This window comes from Pelodiscus sinensis, chromosome 23, assembly GCF_052426305.1.
Source record: "Pelodiscus sinensis isolate ZL-2025 chromosome 23, ASM5242630v1, whole genome shotgun sequence".
Lineage (NCBI taxonomy): Eukaryota > Metazoa > Chordata > Testudines > Trionychidae > Pelodiscus > Pelodiscus sinensis.
Window position 1 is genome coordinate 12,811,543 of NC_143074.1, and position 23,003 is coordinate 12,834,545.

At 49.1% G+C, this 23,003-nt stretch overlaps 1 long non-coding RNA gene across 1 annotated transcript; it reads left to right on the plus strand.

The window, feature by feature from the left end:
• The first annotated feature begins 2,052 nt into the window (after positions 1-2,052).
• LOC112546665 (uncharacterized) lies at positions 2,053-20,894 on the plus strand. The gene is made up of 3 exons (XR_012897255.2): positions 2,053-2,166; positions 19,707-19,809; positions 20,710-20,894. It is a non-coding gene; the product is annotated as an uncharacterized LOC112546665 (long non-coding RNA).
• Positions 20,895-23,003: the final 2,109 nt, after the last annotated feature.

A 23,003-nucleotide genomic window follows, 5' to 3' on the forward strand; every position in this document is an offset into this window, starting at 1 on the left:
TTCATATGGGACCTGTTCCAAACCCCTGATCATTTTAGTTGCCCTTTTCTGAACCTTTTCCAAGGCCAAAATATCTTTTCTGGGGTGAGGAGATCACATCTGTACACAGTACTGAAGATATGGCGTACCATAGTTTTATACTCCTCCTTCTTCCCCTGGCTTCCCCCTTCCAGCTCCCTCCTCCCAGGTTTCCTCCTCCCCTCTCCCACCTCCTTTTCCCAGTCTCCCTGAGTTTTGTCCAATAAAGAGAGTTTCTATTTTTGAACACGTGTCCTTTATTTTGTACGTCAGGAAGGGGGCTAGGGAGGGGTAAGTGGAAGGAGGTGAGGGAGGAATGGGGTACGAGCCCCTGATGGGGAGGACTGGGGTGGCTCTGCAGGCTCCTCAGGGTGGAAGCTCTCCTGCAACCCCCCGGTTGACCTCCCCTCCGGATGGCAGCCTGTGGCAAGTGCAGCCGGGCTGATGGCCGAGTGCTGTGATGTGCCGAGTGTGGGCACTCAGGGCATTCCAAGCCAGGACTGCTTTGCAAGCGGGGAACCTCTGAGAACTGTCTGTCCGGGGTGGGGGTCAGGTCCCTTTAAGCAGAGCCCTCGGCTAGCCTGAGACAGCAGCTCCACTCTCTAAGTCCTAATTTGATGCCCTGCCGGCACTGCTTCCGGCCATCCTTAACCTCGGTTCAGGGTCCACTCAATGTGGACATGCTAGTTCGAATTAGCAAAACGCTAATTCGAACTAGTTTTTAGGTCTAGATGCACTAGTTCGAATTAGCTTAGTTTGAATTAACTAATTCGAATTAAGTTAGTTCGAATTAGTGCTGTCGTGTAGACATACCCTTAATGACTAAGCATTGGACACAGTGGTGGAGGAAGAGAATGTTCTGTTTTGCTGGAGATTTCAGTGGTTCAACGTGCAGGTAGGGTGTGTCGACGATGAAACTGGAGGTGTAGTTTTTGCAGCTTAGGCAGACACACCTGCGCTAGCTCTGAGCAAGCTTGTGCGCTAAGAAAGCAGCACAGCTGCAGTGTGATTCAGGAGCGGGAGGAGGGGCTAGCCGCACTGATGCACTTCCATCATAAACACTAGGTAGGCAGTTGCAGCAGCTAGCCCCTTCCAGTGACCAAGTAGCTGTGGCTATGTTGCTATTTTTAGCTCACTAGCTCAGTCAGAGAATTACAAGTCCCAGCTCCAGTGAAGATGTATCCCCACGTTGGAATTTTCCCAGGATCCCAAGGGCTTTTTTGAGATTCACGGCTATGGGGTCATCAGAACCCCATATCTTCAGTGATGGGTGAAGGAAGATCCCAGTGGTTTCTGCTCCTTTCCAATGGAGGGAGGGCTTTCTCTGGAAAATGCTGGTTCCCAGGTGCTGGTGCAGGGCACAAGGACATATTGGTGGTGCATAGAAATGATGACTTAGCAAATGCAGCTGGGCTGTGATGAGCAGCTGGATGTCATCAGTGAGCAGCTGGGGAACTCCTCCTCACCTTGTAAGGATTCCTTTCAGTGTGAGCTTTGCCTTGGCTGTGCTGCCTATTGGGGAAGGAAGGGCCCCAGGTCTCAGATTCGTATGAGTGAGCTGGAGCTGTATCTCAGCATAGCCCTGGGGTCTGTGTGGCTCATTCCTTCCCCTCGCTCCCCTCTCTCATGCATTTTGCAGTGAACACATGAGCCTGTGGCTTCAAAGGGGCCAGGAGTTGGCCTGTTTGCAGCCATGGAGGGGCTCTAGTACAGCTCTAAGGGTCCTGCTCTGGGGGAGAGGGCTGAGTGGTCACATCCTGCTTTCCATTACCACGATGGTGGTGAGTTACTCAGAATTTCCACAGGTCAGGGCGGATTAGGACATGCAGAAGCCCTAACCTATGTCCAGTGTAAGAAGCCCCTTAGCAATGCCAAAAAATGTGTATTCTTCTACCAGAAAGGACAATGAAAACAGACATCATAAAGTTTTATATTTGCATACATACCGGTACATAGGTAAAAACTAGTAATTGTTTTGTATTTAGAGGCTCCTCATCATCTGAGGCCCTAAGCTGTATCTCATTTTGCTTGTGCACAGATCCGGCATGCCACTGGTGTAACTGGGGCCAGAGACCTCCTGGGGCTGCTCTGCAGGGCCTAAGCAATGGGCAGAAGGGGCAGAGGAATGTTGTCACTTGGACTCAGAAGGTTTGACTCTAGTTTTTATGGTCCTTCGGCCAGTCAGTGGCAGAATCAGTGATAGAATGGAGGAGACCTACTTTTTCCTCCCACCACTAGCCAGCATTGCCTGCTTGTGTGCCATCCTCGCAATTAGTCAAGAAGAACGGCTCTTGCACAAGAGGCTATTTTAGCGCAAAAACGGAGCCTCATTAATTATGCACGCTTTGCCTCATTTGCATATTTTTTGCGCAAAACGGGGGCAGTGTAGACATAGACTTACTGTGGAAATGGGGAACCTGGTTTTTCAGAGCCATTGAGCACCAGCAATGCCACACTTCTGGAATCTGACCTCACTGGTTTCCACCCTCTCCAGCCACTGGGTATGGCCTCTTGTGTGTTTCATTACCCCTGAGCACACATTGCATCTCTGAGCACAAGCTGCACACGGGATTCTTGCATTCTGGGAAGTCTCCTCATCCAGCTATGGCAGGACTGGGGCAATAACTTCCCTAGTGTCTTTTCCCAACTAGTGCAAGGCTGACCAAGTGGGCCTAGGTGCTCACAGGTGAGTGGATGACGCTGTTAAGTTGCTGGCATCCCTTGACACTGCTGCTGTCACCTCCTCTGAGTCCTATTGCCAGCCTTCCCTCTTGCGTAGGGCATGTGGAACAAGTAAACGCCCAGGCAATATTCTCTGAGGCTCTCAGCAACACGGACCTCAAACTGTGGGTCAGGACCAGTGTTCCCTGTAAGGTGGGCGCTGCTCAGGAGAGATTCCAACGCTGCCCAACTGATTTGCAGAGCGCCCACAGCTAGATTGGTTGTTTCTATTGGTTGTGCACATTCACACATGCCTCGATGCACATCAAACGTATTCCACATATGGATGGGAAAGAGTAGAGGGAATACTGGTCAGGAGTCAAGACCCCAGAGTAGGTCAGGACCCCATTTTAATGGGATCGCCAGGACTGCTGTTCGACTTGCTGAATCCTGATCCTCAGCTTCCAGGGCCAAAGCCCGAGGGTTACAGTTTAGGGCAGTGGGGATCAGGCATCAGCTCCCACCTTGGGATCATGTAGCAATTATTTTGTCAGAAGTGGGTCATGGTGCAATGAAGTTTGAAAAGCCTGACCTAGCAGGACAGCCTGCCCTTGGTGTAGCATCACCATACCTGCCTCACACTACTCACCGCCATGCCGAAGCAAAGCAAAGTCACTGGGAGACAATCCCACTTAGACAAGGGCTGAATTTGACCTGTTCACTTCCTCTGCAGGCTTTGCAATGATGTCCCTCTCCCCAGTGCTTGGAGGCTGCCAGGTTCCCTACTAACAACCTGTGCCTCTGTCCCCTTCAAAGGGGACAGAGTACATCTCACCCTCTCGTAATATGACATGGGTTATCAATCCCGTGGTCGCAGCTCTAGATGGAGCCTGGCTCTGGAACTAGATGGAGGCTGGTTTTGCTGTTGCATATCTGGGGCTGGTGAGGTCTCCTCTGTTTTGTTATGAATCCTGTTTGTCTCCCAGGCATCCTTTACCTTCTCTTCTGACTGACTTTGACTCCCTCTCTTTCTCTGCTTCTGAGGTTAGGGAAGTGATTTAAAAAAATTTTTTTTTGGTATTTAAACTGGTTTAGCGGCTGCAGCAGTGAGCGTTCCTGATAAACAGCCTGGGAGATCCAGAGAATAATCTCTCGGCTTGGTGACGGCAGAAGCGCATATCAGAGCTGCTGGCAGCCAGGCAAAAAGCTGCCCTCATCTCTAGTGTGTGCTATCAGCCCAGGGAAGGGGGGAAAATCACCTCAGCCCTTAATCAAGAATTTGAAATCCCAGCTAGTCTACACCATTCATTTCCACAGGCTCACAGGGCTGGTTTCAGTCTTAAAAAGAAAGGAAGATAATTTCCTAACCCTTCTCCCCTGAACATTTCACTCTGCCTGAGCTGGGGTGTTGAGGGGGGTGCCATTTGGGAGGTGTTTTGCATAGATGTACCCTCCACCTCCTACCCCGAGATTTGCTTTGTGCCATACCCCTTGTGGTGAGGGAAGAGGCTTACTTGGGGTGGGGGAGGGAAATAAGCGCCTGAAAGGCAAACAAGGTTTGGGGACAGGAGCAGACCTGATTAGTGTGATTGATTGGGGGGGGAGGAGGGGCGGGAGTCAGGTGGGCAGCATTGTTTCTAGGGTTGGTCAGTCAGTGCTCCCTGACTCTCCAATGCCCTCACAGCCAGGCAGGCTTCCAGCTGCCCTGGTGTATGACAGGGCCTCCTTCTCTGGTACTGGGAAGACACATTCAATGTTTATACTTCCCTCTAAGAGAAGCCACCTCACCAAGCCCCACTAGCTCGTGGAAGTAACACACACTGAGGGGGAGAATGGAGGGGAAAGAGTTCAGGCCTCCCTCCTGGGGGGGGGGGGGGACCAGATTCCTCTCTGACATGGCCCCCTTGCCTTTGGTCCATTGCATGTCTCTGCTGAGATACAGCAAGAGGCGCCTCAAGACACCAGGTGACTGGACCTGTTAGAGGCAGCAGCTGTGGGGGGGAGCTGTGCCTAACAGGGCTGTGACACTGTGTGCGTTTGTGAGGGGTGGGTGAACAGGGACTCTGCCTTTGTTAGACTGGGCTTGGCGGGATTAGCCCTTTCTATGAGGTGGTGTGGGAGTCAAGTCTGGCAGTGGTTTCCTCTCCTTGCCTTGCAGCCGAGATCCAGGAAGTCTTCCCTTCCAACCAAAGCTGCCCCTCAAGGGCTCCCTTTCATACCTCCTTGAAGGAAGCACTGCATGCCAATCTTCTGTTTGTGAGCCCAGCTACTTGACCCTCTTTGCCAGGAGGACTTTGCAAACTGCAGTGTCGGTCTCCCAGTGTGCTCACCTCACCTTTTGCTGTCTCACAGCCTTGTTGGAAAGTCGTAATTCCCACCTGGGAGCCTGCAGTGGGAACCCTAGTAGCACCATAGCTGTATTCCTTGGACAGGAAGTTATTTCAGAGGGTTCTGCTGCTTTATGAAATGCAAGTCAAGTGTAACCTGCTGGTAGAGCATGATGTATCCCTCTCTGTGCTCAATCTACAGCAGATCTGAGTCTGTCAGCACTACCAGCCGAAGAGTTTGGCTCTTTAATTCAGACTGTTAAGATTCCTGTTTTTAGCTGTGGGGGTCCCCAGTTAATCCAAACTGTGTCAGCTAAGATGGCAGCCTTCACACGGGTTATAAGCCATGCAGGTCCAACACCGGACAATGTTCTATTTAGCCTGATATTTTGCCCGTGACAGTGGCCTTTGGTAGATGTGCCAGAGAATGGCTTAAAAACCTATCCACCTAGGGGCAGAATTTCTTCCTGACTCTCCCAGGGTGGTTCTGAAATATGGGGCTGATGACTGTTATCACATTATCCCTAGCTAGTGTACAGATCCTCTTCTTAGTCATATCAGTAGGGCTTTACCGAATGTACAGCCATGCAAAACACGTCACGGACCATGAGATCTGTAGTCCTCCTGTGAAGTCTGGTCTTTTGTGTGCTTTTACCCGGTACTATACAGATTCCATGTGGGAGACCAGTATTTCTCAAATGGGCAGTCTGATCCAAAAGGGAGCTGCTGGGGGACCACAGGGTTATTTTAGGAGGGTCACAGTATTGCCACCTTTCTGTGCTGCCTTCAGATCTGGGCAACTGGGGTATGTCTAGACTACATGGCTCTGTCAATGGAGCCATGTAAATGAGTTTACTAGACATAGGAAGATGAAGCGGCGATTTAAATAATTGCGGCTTCATTTACATCAAAATGGCTGCTGCGCTGTGCCAATCAGCTGTTTGGCAGCACAGCGCACTAGTCTGGACGCTCCGCGGTCAACAACGGAAGCCTTTATCGACCACTCCGTTATGGCTCGTGGAACGAGGTTTAGCAGAGCGGTCGACAAAGGCTTCCGTTGTTGACCACGGAGCAGCCAGACTACCGCACTGTTTCGCCAAACAGCTGATCAGCACAGCGTGGCAGCCATTTTGATGTAAATGAAGCGGCGATTATTTAAGTCGCTGCTTCATTTTCCTATGTCTAGTAAACTCATCTACATGGCTCCGTCCACGGAGCCAAGTAGTCTATACATACCCCTGGAGAGCAGTGGTTGTAATCTTGGCCGGGTGCCCAGCTCTGAAGGCAGCACAGAAGGATGGCAATACCGTAACCATGGTATTGCCACCCTTACTTCTGCTTTCAGAGCAGGGTGTCCAGAGAGCAGTGGCTGCTGACTAAGGACCTAGCTCTGCAGGCATCAGCGCAGAAGTAAGGGTGGCAATACCATATCATGCCATACCATCTTTACTTCTGTGCTGCTGCTGGCAGTGTCTGCCTTGAAAGCTGGACTCCTGGCCAGCAGCCACTGCTCTCCAGCTGCCCAGCTCTGAAAGCAATGCTCCTGCCAGCAGCAGTGCAGAAGTAAGGGTTTCAATACTGCAACCCCCCCACACTAACCTTGCAACCCCCACACAATTCCTTCTTGGGGCAGGGCCCCCACAATTGCAACACTGAGACATTTCAGATTTAAATATCTGAAATAATGAAATTTACCATTTTAAAAATCCCATGACTGTGAAATTGACCCTGAATTTGGTAGGTTCCTATTCATCAGTGTCTAATAGCTTGGTTAACTCTTACCAAGTTCACTGCCTCAATAATATCCTGCGTGGACAAATTCCACAGATCACTCACATGTAAAAACAAAAACAACCCCCTCCCGCCCCACTGTATATCTGTAATGAAGGTGTTACCTTGTTAATCTTGAGTTCCCAGGGAAAGGCATAAATATATGCACCCTGATGGCCTTCTCTGTACCCCTCATCATTTGGGTTTAGTACACGGAAAATGTCAAACAAGCCATTTCATCCCTTCCAGCAGAAGCTTATTCTTTAAACTGGGTTTGCTCCTACAACAGAACTTTGGTGCACTTCACTCCACAAGGCAGCCTGTTCCTGAACACTTTACTCAAGAATGACTCCCAGTGAAATCAATGGGAGCTGACCATTGCCTAGTGAAATCAATGCAAATGCCATAGCGAAATACACTTTCTTTGTGTGCCTTCTTCCTTGTGCTTATGGAGAGTCAGCTGCAGATGGGAAGAGAGGACAGGCATGGGGACTGATTCTCCTCTTGCTCAGGCTAGCGCACATGGGGAGTGACTCTACTGAAGTGTTGCGAGAGCAGAATCCTTGGCTTCCTAGCAGCTTTATCTCCCTCTGTCTCCAGCTCTCTTTTCAGTTGATTTATGTCACGGTTCTAACGTTAGATGGGAAGCACCTTGGGAACATGTCTTTGTCTGTACCATGCACACATATGGCATGATAATAGCGCTTCTCCTCATCTCACCTTTGCTGCTCTCCACTGTCTTCCACCATCAGTCTCCAGTGATGGATCCTGAAATCTCCGAAGAGGTCAGAGGGAGTTAGCAGCTGCACACTATCATGAAAAGGAGAGCAGACAGCTGTCACAGTTCAGGGCAACTGCACCTGTATTTCTCCCCCTCGTGGTCCACCAAGGGCACTCACTCCAGGCTTCTGGCTCCTCAGCTGTTCTTAAGGTGAAAGCATCACAGAGAAAACATGTTAAAAACAATAAAAGAACCTACATGCCTGCTAAGAAGCTTGCCACACATCAGCTCAACTGCAGCCTCAGGCCTTGCTACGTGCCAGTCCTTCAAAACCCACAACTGGATTGTCCCTGTGGTTACAAATTCGCAACAGCTTCAGCTTCAGAACCTGACCCCAGCCTGGGAATATCAGATGGTTTCTTTATAAATCTTGGACCTTTTGAGTTCTACCCTACAGAGACAGATAATCAGAAGCCAATCATTCCTTGGCAAGGCATCAAGGGCACCATTTTGGGAGAGCTGGAGGGGCAGCAGACCTGAGTACCAGGATGCTGCTTGCTTTTCTTCCCATTCCCCTGATTATCAGGGAGCAAGGGGAAATTAGACAGATTTTGTGAATTATTTCTTTGCGCCTCTCCTCACCAGCCAGGAGTAAGAGGCATGCACACAAGCCATGTACTTTCCCCTTACTCCCTGATAGTTAGGGGAATGGGAAAAAAACAAGCCAGTGTCACAGTACGTATGGCTTCTGCCCCCCTGGTCTCCCAAAATGGAGCCCTTGCAAGGCATAGCTACAAGAGGCTGGGGCTTGGGATTTTTTTGCATAGCCAGAAGTAGGGAATCTGCATTAACTTCTTCCTAGGTATTCCCCAGAAAATCCACTTCACCCTCATTCTTCCAAAAATGCATCTTTTCTGGCACACAAACCGTCTTTTTACTTTCAGGCTTTGCATCACAACTCTCTTCTAGAGAGATTAAGTATCGTTCTAGTCCACAGTAAGACACAAACTTTGCATTTAATACATTAAAGCGTTTTTTTTCAGGAATATTGCAAGAAATCGGTGTCAATCAAATTGGACTGTTTTGGAATGAAAGAGAGTTTGAGCAAAAATGTTCAGATTTTGCAGTGAGATGAAAAACCTCATTCAAATTGCAGCCCATTCGATTTAGTTGGTAGCCTGCTATACCATATAACATGCTTTTCTTGGGTTGATTTGTACTAATTTGTGGCTATGCCTGCTGTCACTGAATTATATTTTCAGGTGCTGTGCTTAGGAGTTCTGGTGGGTGTTATTTATCATAGTCATTCATATTTATCCATAGCACTTGGCTTTAATGCAAGATACCTATAGGCTTGTATCCTTTACAATTAGCTAAAGCAAGTTAGTAGAAGTTCTTGTAACCTTTGGCGCAGATAAAAATGGCCTATCATTTGCCCTTTGACTTTGGGGAACTGAATGGGGCAACTGAAGATAACACTGAATCCGTTTATCTGGTGTCTAAAACTGGTCGGTAACCATAGAGTATACGACAGAACATAGAAGTTACATGTAAGGCCAAAGGTAACAGTTTTTGGAGTGAGATCATCCTTATTAATAGCTAGACATAGGTGTCAGAATATACTAACCTATAGAATAAGTATGCCTGAAGGTTTCTTAGGGTAAGGAAAGAAGATTTGGGCATGGTAGGTTCGGCCTGAATTAAGCAGTGCCACGGTTCTACAAAATAACTATGCTAGTGGTCATGTGGCATTCGCCCTTCAACTCTGCCTACCTTCTACTGAGCTATTAGCTCAGCTTTGTGGTATAGCATAGCCACTCAACACTCCACCTGTTTGAACCATCACATTCGTCGAGCATGCCAGGAGCGAGGCTGGTCGTACATCTCTTACCACCAGGCCTTCAGGGAAGGGTGTGAGTATGTGAGGCTAAGTAGTTCTTTATCATCAAAATGTTACCAAAAGGAGTCATAGAATTGTATAATTGCATTGTAGCCCTATGTTTCATAACATTTGCTATTCTTTCATTTCCTTTAATAAAGGCTTTAATGGTTTGGTATTGTCCTCAGATTCGGTCCTTGCCACATATCCCGAGAGTCTCTTCTGAGGTCGAACTCTCTCTGTTCTCTCACTCGGCAGCCTGAATTGAGACATCTGCAGGGGCGGCCCTTGAGCATAGGCCAACTCGGGCGTCGCTTGGGGCACCGTCTTCAACGGGGCGCCCAGGGTGCCCAATGATGACGTCATGGCCATTGACGGCCGTGCAGGCGGGGGCACTGATTGTACGTTCCACCTGGGGCGCCAGCTGCCGCAGCCCGCCTCAGACCACCCCTAGACATCTGACAATATCTTCTGGTCAGATGTGGCCAGTGGCAGGCCATAATCCCTAGCCCATAAATCCAGGTCCGTGCAGACGAAGGTCCTTTTCAAACTAAAACCAATTAAATACAAAATTTCACCCGCTTCAATGGCATGTTGCTATTTGGAAAAATTTTTGCAAAGCCAGGAAATATTTGGGTGGCTACATTGCCTGACATAAAATGATGCACCTCCACTGACCAGTGCTTACACTTGTATTTCATAAAATTGCAAAGCATGTGCACTGCTGCTGGGTTAGATTACAATACCTTTTCGTGTGCAAAGTCCATTGTTCCTCAAGCAGTCCCATTGGTAAAGTGCCCAATGTAAAAGGATGATAGTCTAGCCGTGATTTGGTATATCTCTGATTTGAACTGTGCTTTATTTATACATCAGGCTACTTGGGCTTATGTTCCATTGGTCCTTTCACCTTTCACCCCACCTTCCTGCATTCATGTGCTTTTGTCTCTCTACACATCACAAACACCAGCAAGGCAACAGACAGTGCCTTATTTTAAATACCAGTTGAATAATTCCCAAGGTATTTCAATCATGGCTGTTGAACTGGATTGAACTGAGAGGCGCAGGATGGAGACCCCGAAGTGGATCCTTGGCTAGGATAGCACAGTGTAGCTTCATCGAAGTCTGTTCCATGGATCTGACCTATAGAATTTTGGGTTAAGCACTCCCTAATCCTTATGAGAATGAATATAAACATATAACACAAGCAGGTAGGGGCAAAATTAGAAAGGCCAAGGCTCAAAATGAGCTCAAACTAGCTACAGACATAGAGCAACCTGAAATAGTCTATATAAATACATTAGAAACAAGAGGAAGACCAATGGCCCATTGTGCCTTTCCTCCCTCACCCCTCTTTTCCCACCTTCCCCCTCCTCTCTTCTGCAGACACAATAAATCACACTTTTTGATTTGGAGACTAATTTAGCTACAACTATTCAAGAGAGAGATCTTGGAGTAGTTGGGGATAGTTCTCTGAAAACATCCACTCAGTGTGCAGCGGCAGTCAAAAAAGCAAATAGAATGTTAGAAATCATTTAAAAAGGGATAGAGACTAAGACGGAAAATATCTTAGTGCCACTATATAAAACCATGGTGCACCCGCATCTTGAATACTGCATACAGATGTGGTTGTCTCATCTCAAAAAAATTATATTGGCATTGGAAAAGGTTCAGAAAAGGGCAACAAAAATGAGTAGGGGTTTGGAACAGGTTCGGTATGAAGAGAGATTAAAAAGACTTGGACTTTTCAGCTTGGAAAAGAGGATACTAAAGGGGGATATGATAGAAGTCTATAAAATCATGACTGGTGTGGAAAAAGTGAATAAGGAAAAGTTATTTACTTATTCCCACAATATAAGAACTAGGGGTCACCAAATGAAATGAATAGGCAGCAGGTTTAAAACAAACAAAAGGAAGTTTTTCTTCACTCAGCACACAGTCAACCTGTGGAACTCCTTGCCAGAGGATGTGGTGAAGACTAGGACGTTAACAGGGTTAAAAAAAGAGCTAGATAGATTCATGGAGGTCAGGATGGGTAGGAATGGTGTCCCTAGCCTCTGTTTCTCTGGAAGTGGGAGACAGAGGAGGGATCACTTGAGGATTACCTGTTGTGATACCTCCCTCTTGGGCATCTGGTATTGGTCCTTGTTGGCAGACAGGATACTGGGCTAGATGGACCTTTGGTCTGACCCAGCATGCTTGTTCTTATGTAAAGAATAAACTGGTTTTGTTTAATTGGGGTAAATGTATCTGGAGATGGACTGGGGAAGGAACCTGGGAGGGGGGAGGCAGGCAGAAGGGTCAGAAGGAGGAGGAGGATAGGCTCAGGGAAGGGGCTGGGACTGGCATTTGCCTCGGGTGGTCCCCCCACCTCTTGTGCAGGGCCCTCGATGGCCATGGGTGGGACTAGGAGGAGAAGGCTGGGGGACAGGAGCAGGAGCAGCAGCAGCAGCAGCAGCAGCAGGAGTAGCCACCAGGCAGTCGAGGGCGGCAGTGAAAGCCACGCACATGGTCTGGCCCTGCTGCAGCAGCTCTTGCCAGGTGTCATGGTGCAGCTGCAGGTCCTCCTCCGGTCTCCGATCCTGCCAGTGCATGGAGTGCGGCAGGGCTCACAGGGCGGCAATGTGCTCTCTCTGGAGGTCCTCGTGGGCTCGCCTGTGGGTCATGTGGGGTCGGGAGGATGGCACGGGAGGTGTAGAGCGCACCCCTCTCGCAGCTGGTCCAGCTGTGAAGAACAAAGAGGTCAGTCATCCCGGGAGACACTGTGCATGAAACCCAGCCCTCATCTCTGAGCTGAGACCGAAAAGTCTGGGGTCAGACAAAGGCATTGTGCTTCGAGCAAGGCCATCTGTGCCCTAGACAGTGGGTCCTTTCCTGCAAGGGCACAGATATCCCGGGGGAGTCTCACTACCCCCACGTCCCGGGGACAAGTAGGCATGGGAAGGTGCCGGCCAGACCAGGAGCCTGTGGGCGGGAGGGGGTCACAGGGCGACTGGGCTTCCTTCTGTGCTGCGCACGTGTCAGGTCCGACAGTGGTGGTGTCCCACAGGGAGAAGACTTGTATCCCTGCCCGCTGGAGAAGAGGGGGGCAGGATGTTGGGGGGAGTTGTTTGTGAGTGGCAGATGCTCCTCTGCCTTTCCGCACTGTCCCTGGGAGCAGATCCTGCCCTGAGAGTGTGAGCATGCTCATGTGCCGTGTGCGGCACTGCTCTGTGTGTGTGTGTGTGTGTGTGTGTTGCCATGTCCCCAGCCTCCTTCTACTGGTGGCTTGTGGTGGTCTCCAGACACCCTGTGAGCATGAGCAAGAGCACAAGAGTCCTCTGTTGCAGCCTCCTGGGGCTGTGTGTCCCCAGGATGAGAAGGCCGAGCGAGGAGTGCATTGCTGCCCCTTGCCGCCTACCACCTCCATCCGTGGATGTCCAGGGAAAGTAATGGCGCTCACCTGATGGGCCTTCCCAGGCTTCATATGATGCCTGGGAGACATCCTGGAGGGAGGGGGGGTTGTACCGGTTCCTGGGCGAGCATGACCTCCTGGCTGGTGCGCATCGAAATGCTGCTGGCCTCTCCAGCTCCTCCTCCTCCTCCTCCTTCTCTATACCAGTTGTGCCCCCCGGGAGGGTGACGATGGGTATCTCCAGCCACAATGTAGTGGGGAAGAACTGACCCACCCCCTGGGATGTGGTGGAGCTGGGCATAATATGGGCAGCTCTGCAGCGCCATCCCAGAGCAGGAGCTGTGCTCCCTGCCCTTGGCATCGGTCTGCCTCAGCTCCTTGACCTTCATGTGCACCTGCTTCTGAGTGCGCACGTTACCCAGGCTGTTGGCCATCCGGCCATAGACAGCTGCATTCATGCGCCTGGTGCGGAGATCCTGGAGGTTTGCCTCCTCTCTCCAGATGTCAGTGAGGTCCAGGATTTCCGCACCAACCCAGGAAGGGGCACGCCTCTTTCGTCCCCAGCCAGGGTCCTGGGAGCTGGCTACTGGCTCTCTTGCAGCTGTGGAGGGCTCAGTGGGAGCAATGGGGTCGCTCATGGTGGCTGCTCTGTGGCTCAGGGCTGTCAGGCCCTGCCTTGTGACACAAGCCCTTTCCCCTGTGACTGTACCTTTAAAGCCTGCAGAGGAAGGAGGACTATAGAGTGCTGATGAGTGTGGCCAGAGTGGCCAGCAAGGCACTTGTGGGAAGGCCTGGAGACCTCTTATTTCGACATAACTCCGGCTGCCCTGTCTAGCTATTTCAGAATAGGCGTTATTCCTTGTAAAATGAGGGCTACAGAATCCGGAATAAGATGCCTGTTGTTTCGATATTATTTTGAAATAACAGGCGTGCTGTGTAGTTATTTCAGAATAACGTGCCCTAACAGAAAAAGTGGAAATGGCAGAGGTGCTTAATGACTTCTGTGTTTATCAAAGAGCTGACTATGGAAATATCTGAGTTATTAGCTATTATCTTAGAAAAGTCATGGCATATGGCAGAGAGAAGACTGGGAAATGACAAATATAGTACCCATCTATATAAAGGGAAATAAGGACAACCCAGCAAATTACAGAGCAGTCGTCTTAACTTCTGTACCAGGAAAGATAATGGAGCAAATAATTAAGGAATTAATTTGCAAACATCTAGAAGATAATAAGGTGATAAGTAATAGCAGGATTTGTCAAGATCAAATCATGTCAAACTAACCTGATAGCTTTCTTTGACAGGGTAACAAGCTTTGTGGACAAGGGGAAAGCAATAGGTTTGGTATATCTAGATTTTAGTGCGGTGTTTGATACAATCTTACATTATTTTATTAACAAATTAGGGAAATACAATTTACATGAAGCTACTATAAGGTGGGTGCATAACTGGTTGGATAACAGTTCCCACAGAGTAGTTATCAATGGTTAACAGTGATAGTGAAAGGGCATAACAAGTGGGGTTCCACGGGTATTGTTTCTGAGTCTGGTTCTGTTCAATAACTTCATCAATGATTTAGATAATGACATAAAGAGTATGCCTATAAAGTTTGCTGACAATACCAAGATGGATGGGATTGCAAGGGCTTTCAGGTTAGGATTATAATTCAAAATGATCTGGACAAACTGGAGACATAGTCTGAGGTAAATAGGATGAAATTTAATAAGGACAAATGCAAAGTACTCCACTTAGGAAGGAACAGTCAACTGCACACATACAAAATGAGAAATGACTGCCTAGGAAAGAGTACTGCAGAAAGGGAGTATTGAAAGCAAGACATGAAAAGTAATTCTTCATAACTACTCTGTGTTGACTAGGCCTCAGCTGGAGTACTGTGTCCAGTTCTGGGTGCCATATTTCAGGAAAAATGTGGAGAAATGGGCAAAAGTCCAGAGAAGAGCAACAAAAATGATTAAAAGTTTAGAAAACGTGAGCGATGAGGGAAAACTGAAAGGATTGGGTTTGTTTAATTTGGAAAAGAGAAGATTGAGAGAGGACATGATAGCAGCTTCCAAGTACCTAAAAGCGTGTTACAAGGAGGAGTGAGGAAAAATTGTTCTCCTTGGCCTCTGATGATAGGACAAGAAGCAATGGGCTTAAGCGGCAACACAGGACATTTAGATTGGACATTAGGAAACATTTCCTAAATTGTCAGGGTGGTTAAGCACTGGAATAAATTGCCTGGGGAGCTTGTGGAATCTCCATCCATGAAGATTTTTAAGAACAGGTTAGAACAACACCTATCAGGGTTGGTCTAGATGGTGCTTGGTCCTGCCATGAGTGCAAGGGAGGGGACTTGATGACCTCTCAAGGTTCCTACCAGTTCTATGATTCTATTAGATGAGTATGGACATCACTTACTTCCTAATGAATTCTGCATAAACTTTTCAACAACCCTTTCCCTCCCTCCCTCCCCCCGTCTTTATTTCCAATCTGAAAACATGCCATTTTATAGACCTGGTTTCCCTTTTTCCCCCTTCATTGCCTCATCTGCATATATTTACATAGCACACAGGTTTCTGGGATGAGAGGAGGAGCAGAAAAGCACGTCCTTTATTCCCTTTTCTCTGAGTAGAATTGTATTTATTTATTTAAATTCCCTGCTCTGTTGGCTGTGCTGTTGCTGAAAATGGTTTGTTTCTCTCCACGTTTCTCCTGGATTCTGCTGCTCAGGGAGGGGCAGGGCAAGAAAGGTTTGAACACAACACACTCCGGTAACTTGAGCTAGTTCTTTATCCAAGGGACAAACAAAGTGCAGGCAGGTGAAGTTACAGACTTCTCCTTCCCCCTACCTGGCATATTGGCTGCTCTTGCACAGTCCATTTCTACCCATCAGTTTAAAAAAACACACCCTTAGCCATTTCTATTAAAAAGTCCCTCTTCACGTGCCCCCACCTCACCCCTGGAAAACAGATTCCCATTGTCATGTATTACTGATGATTCTTTCCTGATTGGAGAATAAAGTTGTTTTGTGGGGTAGGTTTTCAGAGAGAGATTTTTGTGGTTTACTTGTCAGATTAAAAACAAACTGCTTGCCGTTCCCTCAAAAATCAGGCAGCCAGAACTCCTGACTCCCAGCAGAAATTCTTCTCTGAAAAGACTGCTTCCAACCCAAGAACACATGGCTCAGCTTCAGCCCTGATAGCAACCCATTGGTTCTATGGGATTGCCATCAGTGTGCATGGCCCAGTGACATGGAAAACAATTCCCCACCTGAGTTATGGTTCACTGTTTGCAATACGTCCATCAGGCTCCTGACAGGAGGGCAAAAGGGGCAACTGCCCCAGGGCCTGGTGATTCGAAAGGGCCTGGGGCTCCCAGCTGCTGCTGCTCCCAGCTGCTGCCTCAGGCCCTTTAAATTGCTGCTGGAACCCTGTTGGCATGCTCTGGGCATCACTGAGGACACCTGGGAGAAGCTAGCTCCAGCCCCGCCCCTTCTGCCTGAGGCCCCGCCCCTCCCCTGCCTTGCCATGGGGCTTGGCGAGTTTGTTGACCCCACTGACATCCTCACAAGGAAAAGAATGTTTAAAATTCTACTCTTTTTGCTCTTCAGGCAGCTGGTTCCCGTCCTTTGTGCTTCTCTCTATCTGGGATGTGGGCTTTGCTAGTTGGCTCAATTTCACCTTTGTTTTAGTCAGTCCCTCCCGCCCCTGATTCTCAGGAGGAACCAGCCCAGTACTCTCACCCTTTCGATTCACAGTGCTGCAGGGGGGAGTTAAATGAAGAGAAGGGCATGGCAGTAACACGTTTCTATTCAGAGTGGGTTGGACCTAATCCACTTGGGTGTAATCTTGCCTCTACTGACGTTAATGGCAGGTTTGCATTCACTTTGGTGGGGGCAGGATTTTCCCATCATACAGATTTGTGTATGAGCAGGAACGTTTCTGAGAAAGGAGGTTAAGGATATGTCTACACTTCAAGTGCTATGGTGGTGCAGCTGTGTAGGGTTCTGCACAGACACTATCTACATCAGCAGGAGCGGTTCCCCTGTCTTCGTAGGTAATCTGCCTCCCTGGGAGTTGGTAGTTAACAGAATTCTTCTGTCAACCTAGCACTGTCTACACCAGGGTTTAGGCTGGCCTAGCCTTGGGGAAAGTTTCCTTTCTATCTTTCAGGTGTGGATTTTTCACACCCCCGACAGACCGATGTAAGATCCCAGTATAGACCAGCCCAGAGTTAATGTTACTTATGCACCAGGGAACCTGCAGATGTTACAAAATGTAAGTTAAAGTAAGAAGGGGATTGCTTGATTTTCCACTGTATTCCTGTCCCTTGTTTGAGTTAGAGGATTATAGACTCCCTTAGGACTTGTCTCTGCACTCAGCTGCGCTGGTTTAATTTAAGGCGTGGCTTTCAACCAATTTAATTAAACTAGCACAAAAGGCTGCCTGGACACTCTTAGTTCAAACCATGTTAATTTTGGTTTAGCTAAATTCGGCTAGCAGCTGGTATAATGTAAATCGGAATAAATGACTAGGGCCTGGCATAGTTACATCACCCCTGACGGTGTAGCTCGGCTAACACAATCCCTAGGGTAGGTCTACACTGCAAAACTACGTCAACCTAAGTAACGTCAACATACAGCCACCACCGCAATTAAATCCATTTGCATGTCTAAGCTACTCTCCTTGCATTGGTAGTGCCCGTCCTCATCAGGTGCACTTGTAACATTTGTATTGTGAGTGCAGGATGTTGTGAGGCAGCTTTGGAAAGGCCTCAACAGTCAATATCAGCAACATTGTGTCTGCACTGAAACTACATCCACCTAAGGCCTATGCCTCTCACAGAAGTGACGTTCTCAAGTCGGTGTAGTGTGCAAGTTACATCAATGGAAGCTGCACTGTACTGTAGACGCTGCAGAGATTGGTCTACATGAGCAGCCTTACATATACAGGCAGTCCCCGAGTTACGCGGATCCGACTTATGTCGGATCCGCAGTTACGAACAGGGCCCGTCTCCCTGGTCTCCAGCAGACCAGGGAGAGCAAGCAAAGCCGTGGAGCATGCGGGCAGCGGACAGCCCAGACGCGTCTGGGCTGTCCGCTGCCCGCGTGTTCCGCCGCTTTGCTCCCCGTCCCCCTGGTCTACAGACCAGGGAGACGGGGAGCAAAGCAGAGCAAAGCCGCGGAGCCCGAGGGCAGCCGGACAGCCACGGCGCGTCTGGGCTGTCCCGCTGCCCCCGTGCTCCGCGGCTTTGCTCCGGACGCCTGTGGTACAGCAGCTGGGGCACTGCCGGTTGGTCCCGTAGCGCCGCTCTGGGCGCTACTGGACCAACCCGGCAGCACCCCAGCTGCTCTGCCCCAGGCGTCCTGATTCAGCCACTGCTGGTCAGTTTCTGCAGCGGCTGAATCAGGACGCCTGGGGCAGAGCAGCTTGGGTGCTGCTGGGTTGGTCCAGTAGCGCCGAGGAGCGAAGGCGCTACTGGACCAACCCAGCAGCACCCCAGCTGCTCTGCCCCAGGCGTCCCCAAGTCAGCCGCTGCTGAAACTGACCAGTGGCTGAATACAGGAAGCCCCTGCCCCGGGCTTCCTGGAATCAGCCGCTGATCAGTTTCAGCAGCAGCTGACTTGGGGATGCCTGGGGTTCTTAAGTTGAATCTGTATGTAAGTCAGAACTGGCGTCCAGATTCAGCCGCTGTTGAAACTGATCAGTTTCAGCAGCGGCTGAATCTGGACGCCAGTTCCGACTTACATACAGATTCAACTTAAGAACAAACCTACAGTCTCTATCTTGTACGTAACCCGGGGACTGCCTGTACGTAACACTGTATTGCAGACTAAGCCAGAACCTAGTTATTAAATCACTGCACACTTGGCTCCTTGTGTCAGTGCACATCCTCTCCAGAAGCACCTCTATTGATTCTTTTGTGAGTATGGGGCATCGTGGATCAATTCCAGAAAGCCGGTAACAATTGACATAAGCAATACAGTTGTCGACCTGTCTTCATCACCGTGACACTACCCTGCTTGGCATAGAAGGATACGTACGTTGGCAGAAGCCACATTTTAAGTGAAGACGCGTCCATTACAAGGATGACACAAGGCAGCTAATGTCAACCTAACAGTGTAGTGTAGACCTGGCCCTTTGTTGTGTGTAGGCTGTTAAATATCAATGGAAAGTGTCTAGGACAGTGTTTCTTAAGCTGTGTTCCGGGGAACAGTGGTGTGCCACGAGGCAGTCGGAGGTGTGAATTGTTTTTGCTTCCCCCGACCTTTTTTTTTTTCCCCTCAATAAAAAAATCCTTGGTGTTCCTCATAAAAAAAATATTGTTTGGTAGTCTTCGGTTTTAAAAAGTTTAAGAAACACTGATCTAGGAGATCCTTGCCTCCTCTAGAAAACGTTTGATTGTATAGCTGTACCAGCACACTAGAGTAGATGCAGTTTATACTAGCATAAAAGTGTTCCTGCTGGCACCGTTTACACCAGTCTCCCAAGAAACATAAGCTCTACCAGGAAAAGCTTTTTTCTGTTAGTATAAGCACAGCTACAGGAAGGCTAATATTGGCACAACTCTGTTGGTAAAATCTCACACATCTGACTGACATAGCCGTGTCAGTATGAGTTTTAAGGTGTAGACCAAGGCTCAGTGTAGGCAGATCCAATTTACTCATCACCCCTGAACTTTGCCCTTTGAATTCTAGTCCCATCTGATTTTTTGCTCTTGGGCATATCCCGTAATGCCTCTGCTGCAGCCTTCTGAACTGTAAAATGGGCTTAATAATATTTGCCAAATGTACTGGGCTCCAATAAGGATTAGTTAGATATCTAAGTACTGAGTGTTACACCAGCTTTTGGGGGGGTTGCTGTATGTATGGATGAATTTATCTGAGTGGACAATATAACTGATGTCATCCCTTGAATTTGGTTTTTCCCTTAGGATGAATGGAGGAGAGAAATCTGCTTGTACTCCTGCATATTGAGAGCAAACTTTCCCCATAGAAGATGGGATAAGAAGGATGACCACTGTCTGCTAGTCCCAGGTATCAGAGGAGTTAGTGTGAATCCCAGTGGATCAATGTGGCTCTTTAAGGATACGTCTCGACTGGCATGATTTTTCGCAAATGCTTTTAATGGAAAAGTTTTTCCGTTAAAAGTATTTCCGCAAAAGCACATCTAGATTGGCACGGATGCTTTTGTGCAAAAAGTGCTTTTGCACAAAAGCATCCGTGGCCAGTCTAGATGCAATTTTGTGCAAGAAAGCCCCGATCGCCTTTTTCGCGATCGGGGCTTTTTTGCGCAAAACAATACCGTGTTGTCTACACTGGCTCTCTTGCGCAAAAGCATTTGTGCAAGAGGGCTTTTGCCCGAACGGGAGCAGCATAGCATTTCCGCAAGAACACTGACAATCTTACATGAGATCATCAGTGTTCTTGCGGAAATTCAAGCGGCCAGTGTAGACAGCTGGCAAGTTTTTCCGCAAAAGCAGCTGCTTTTGTGGAAAACCTTGCCGGTCTAGACGCAGCCTAAGAGAATAATGCCTTGTACTTTTGATTGCCCTGCTTGGAATAAATATGGAACTGAGCATTATGGTGGATGAGCTGGGGGATGATCCATAGTGGATTAGGTAGGATGCTATCACTCCCGGTACCATTTCTATATGCTACATACTTTGCGACGCAAGTCAGGCCATCAGCTGCTGTGTAATTGGCACAGCTCCCTTGTTTTCAATGGTCCTTTTACACCAGCTGGGTATCTGACCTACAGCTGATGATGTTCTCTTGAGAGGTGAGATGTGCCCAATGAATAAAACAAAACCACATGGGAAGAGGAGAGCTCAACTCACAGGAACCTAAGGCTGTTTAGAAACTTTTACATCTATCGGAAATGCTTTATTTTTATATTCACTTTCGCTGTACTAAATGTCGTGTTCTGGATAACAGGCAACTTAGCAAACTGCCGGCTTTTATCAAGGGTTGAATCCAACTGAGGAAGGTGATGGACCAACTCCAGCTCAAGCTGATTTCAGTGAAACACCAGCTGCTAGCCTCCCTACACTTGTTGCACACAGCTGATGCAAGACCAGATAGAATCAGTGAAGGATGGCCCTCTAATTTTTTCCCCATGCATGTGTGAAATGAATTTTGTTATGTGCACCAAAGCATTTGCAGATACGCACCACACACAGAAACACAGAAACACATACTGCTGGCTATGGGAGGCTGTTGCTGCTCTGATAATCAGCTGGGTGGCCTCTGAATCTCTCCTGGGTGGCTGCCCAAGCGCTCAGCTTACAGGGAACACTGGTTATTGCCATGATGACACTGAGCCTGGGCCCCAAAATCTGGATTGGTACCACAAAGGCTTTTCAGATCTGGGCTCAGGTCAAAGACCAGGGTAATTTAAATTAAGAGCTGGGTTTAGATTTCAAATGCTTCCAATGCCTAGAGCAAACCTGGAAATTGTGTCTCCTGCACCCCAGCGTGAATTCAGGGGTGACTAGAGAGGACAGATTGTCTCTGTTCCCAATAGTTTCACGCCAGCTCTGATGCTCTGTGAGCTATTCTCCTGCAAGGGGACAGAACTCTCTCTTTGCCCCCCTGCCCTCTCGCTGTAGAGAAACTTTCCAACCAGTATGGCTCAGAGGCTGTTTATCTCCAGCTTGCCTGTTCCTTCCCTCCTCCCCCGCCCTGTCTCCTCGACTTCCTCATTCCCACTGCGGTAGGGTTGAGCAAGAGCAGGAGGGAGCCTCTGCTGGCTTCGGGTGAGGCCGAGGGGGCCTTGGAATCCAAGTTCCTTTTTTCACACACACAAACGGACTATGATGAAACTCCTTTTCTGGGTCTGTTCAGTTGCAGCATCTACACGCAGGGCATGCTGGAATTCATCGGCCTCGCTCAAGACCTGCAGCTCTGTGGAAAGGACTTTTAAAAATGTTTGGCTGAAATCTCAAAGCAGCGAAGACCCCTGATCCAAAGCCCATGGAGAGATGCCTATTGACCTCAGTGGGGTTTGGTTCAGACTGTAGGGCTGGGATTTTGGGGAGGTTCCAGACTCTGTACAAAAGGGGGCCAGATTTCCTGTAGAGCTAGGGTTGCTAGGTGTCCTGTTCAAAACTGGACAGTCTGGTATTTGAGCTTTCTGTCCAGGAAACAAATTAAGAAAATACTGGACATATAAATGTCCGGTATTTTCCAATTAAATAAATTTTATTATTATCATGAGTATCAGTACGTAGCTGTGTACTGCCTGGCTTGTAAACACGCTCACACTGTGTGAGCATGTCTACCTGTCAGGCAGTACGCAACTACGCAGTAGAGAGAAGGGAGGTGGGGCCGGGGCAGGATGGAATCCCCAGGGCCAGACTCGCCTATGCGCCCCGCCAGGACCATGCGTGGGACGGGCAGCACCCTGGGATTTGCATGCTCCCTGGCCAGCCCTACTTCCTGGCGGCTGGTTCCTCCGCCCCCCGCTCCCCTCGTCGGCCAGCCCCGCTCCCCCTAACTCCCTCCCGGCCAGCCCCGCTTTCCTGGCAGCCGGTTCCTCCCCCCACCCCCAATCTCCTCTGGCCAGCCCCACTCCCTCTGACCCCCTCCTGGCCAGCCTTGCTTCCTGCAGGCCGGTCCCCACCCCTCCACGATCTCCCCAGGCCAGCCCCGTTTCCCCCCCCCCCCAGCCAGCCCTGTTCCCCCCCAGCCGGTCCCCCCATCTGAGATCAAGTATGTCTGGAATTTTTTTTAAACCATCGGTAACCCTATGTAGAGCTCACTACTGGGGGTCATTTCAAAAGATCTCTGCACTAAGGACGTTAAGTGTCGACTGACTAATCAATGCTTTTTGCATCGACTATTTGATTAGTCGATAGGGCGCCTCTGCCTTTGAAGTGTAGCAACAGCCCTTGGGCAAAAGCTGTGTGTGGAGCCCAGAGTCGGCTGGGGACTCCCCCACTGACCCCGGGCTCCATGTGGCGCTGCTGCTTTGAAACGCCGTGTGCAGCCTGGAGACATACCAGTTGGCCCTGGGCTGCACGTGGCATTTCAAAACAGCAGTGCTGTATGGAGCCCAGGGGCTGGCCCCAGGCTTCAAGTAGCGCTGCCACTTTGAAGTACCGCCTCTTCTCCCCCCTCCCCCCGCTGCCTCTATCTGATAGAGGCAGTAAGGGGAGAGGAAGTGACTAGTTGACTAGTCCTTCACGTCCCTACTCTGCACCCATCCTGCACCCAAAGTGCCACAAAGG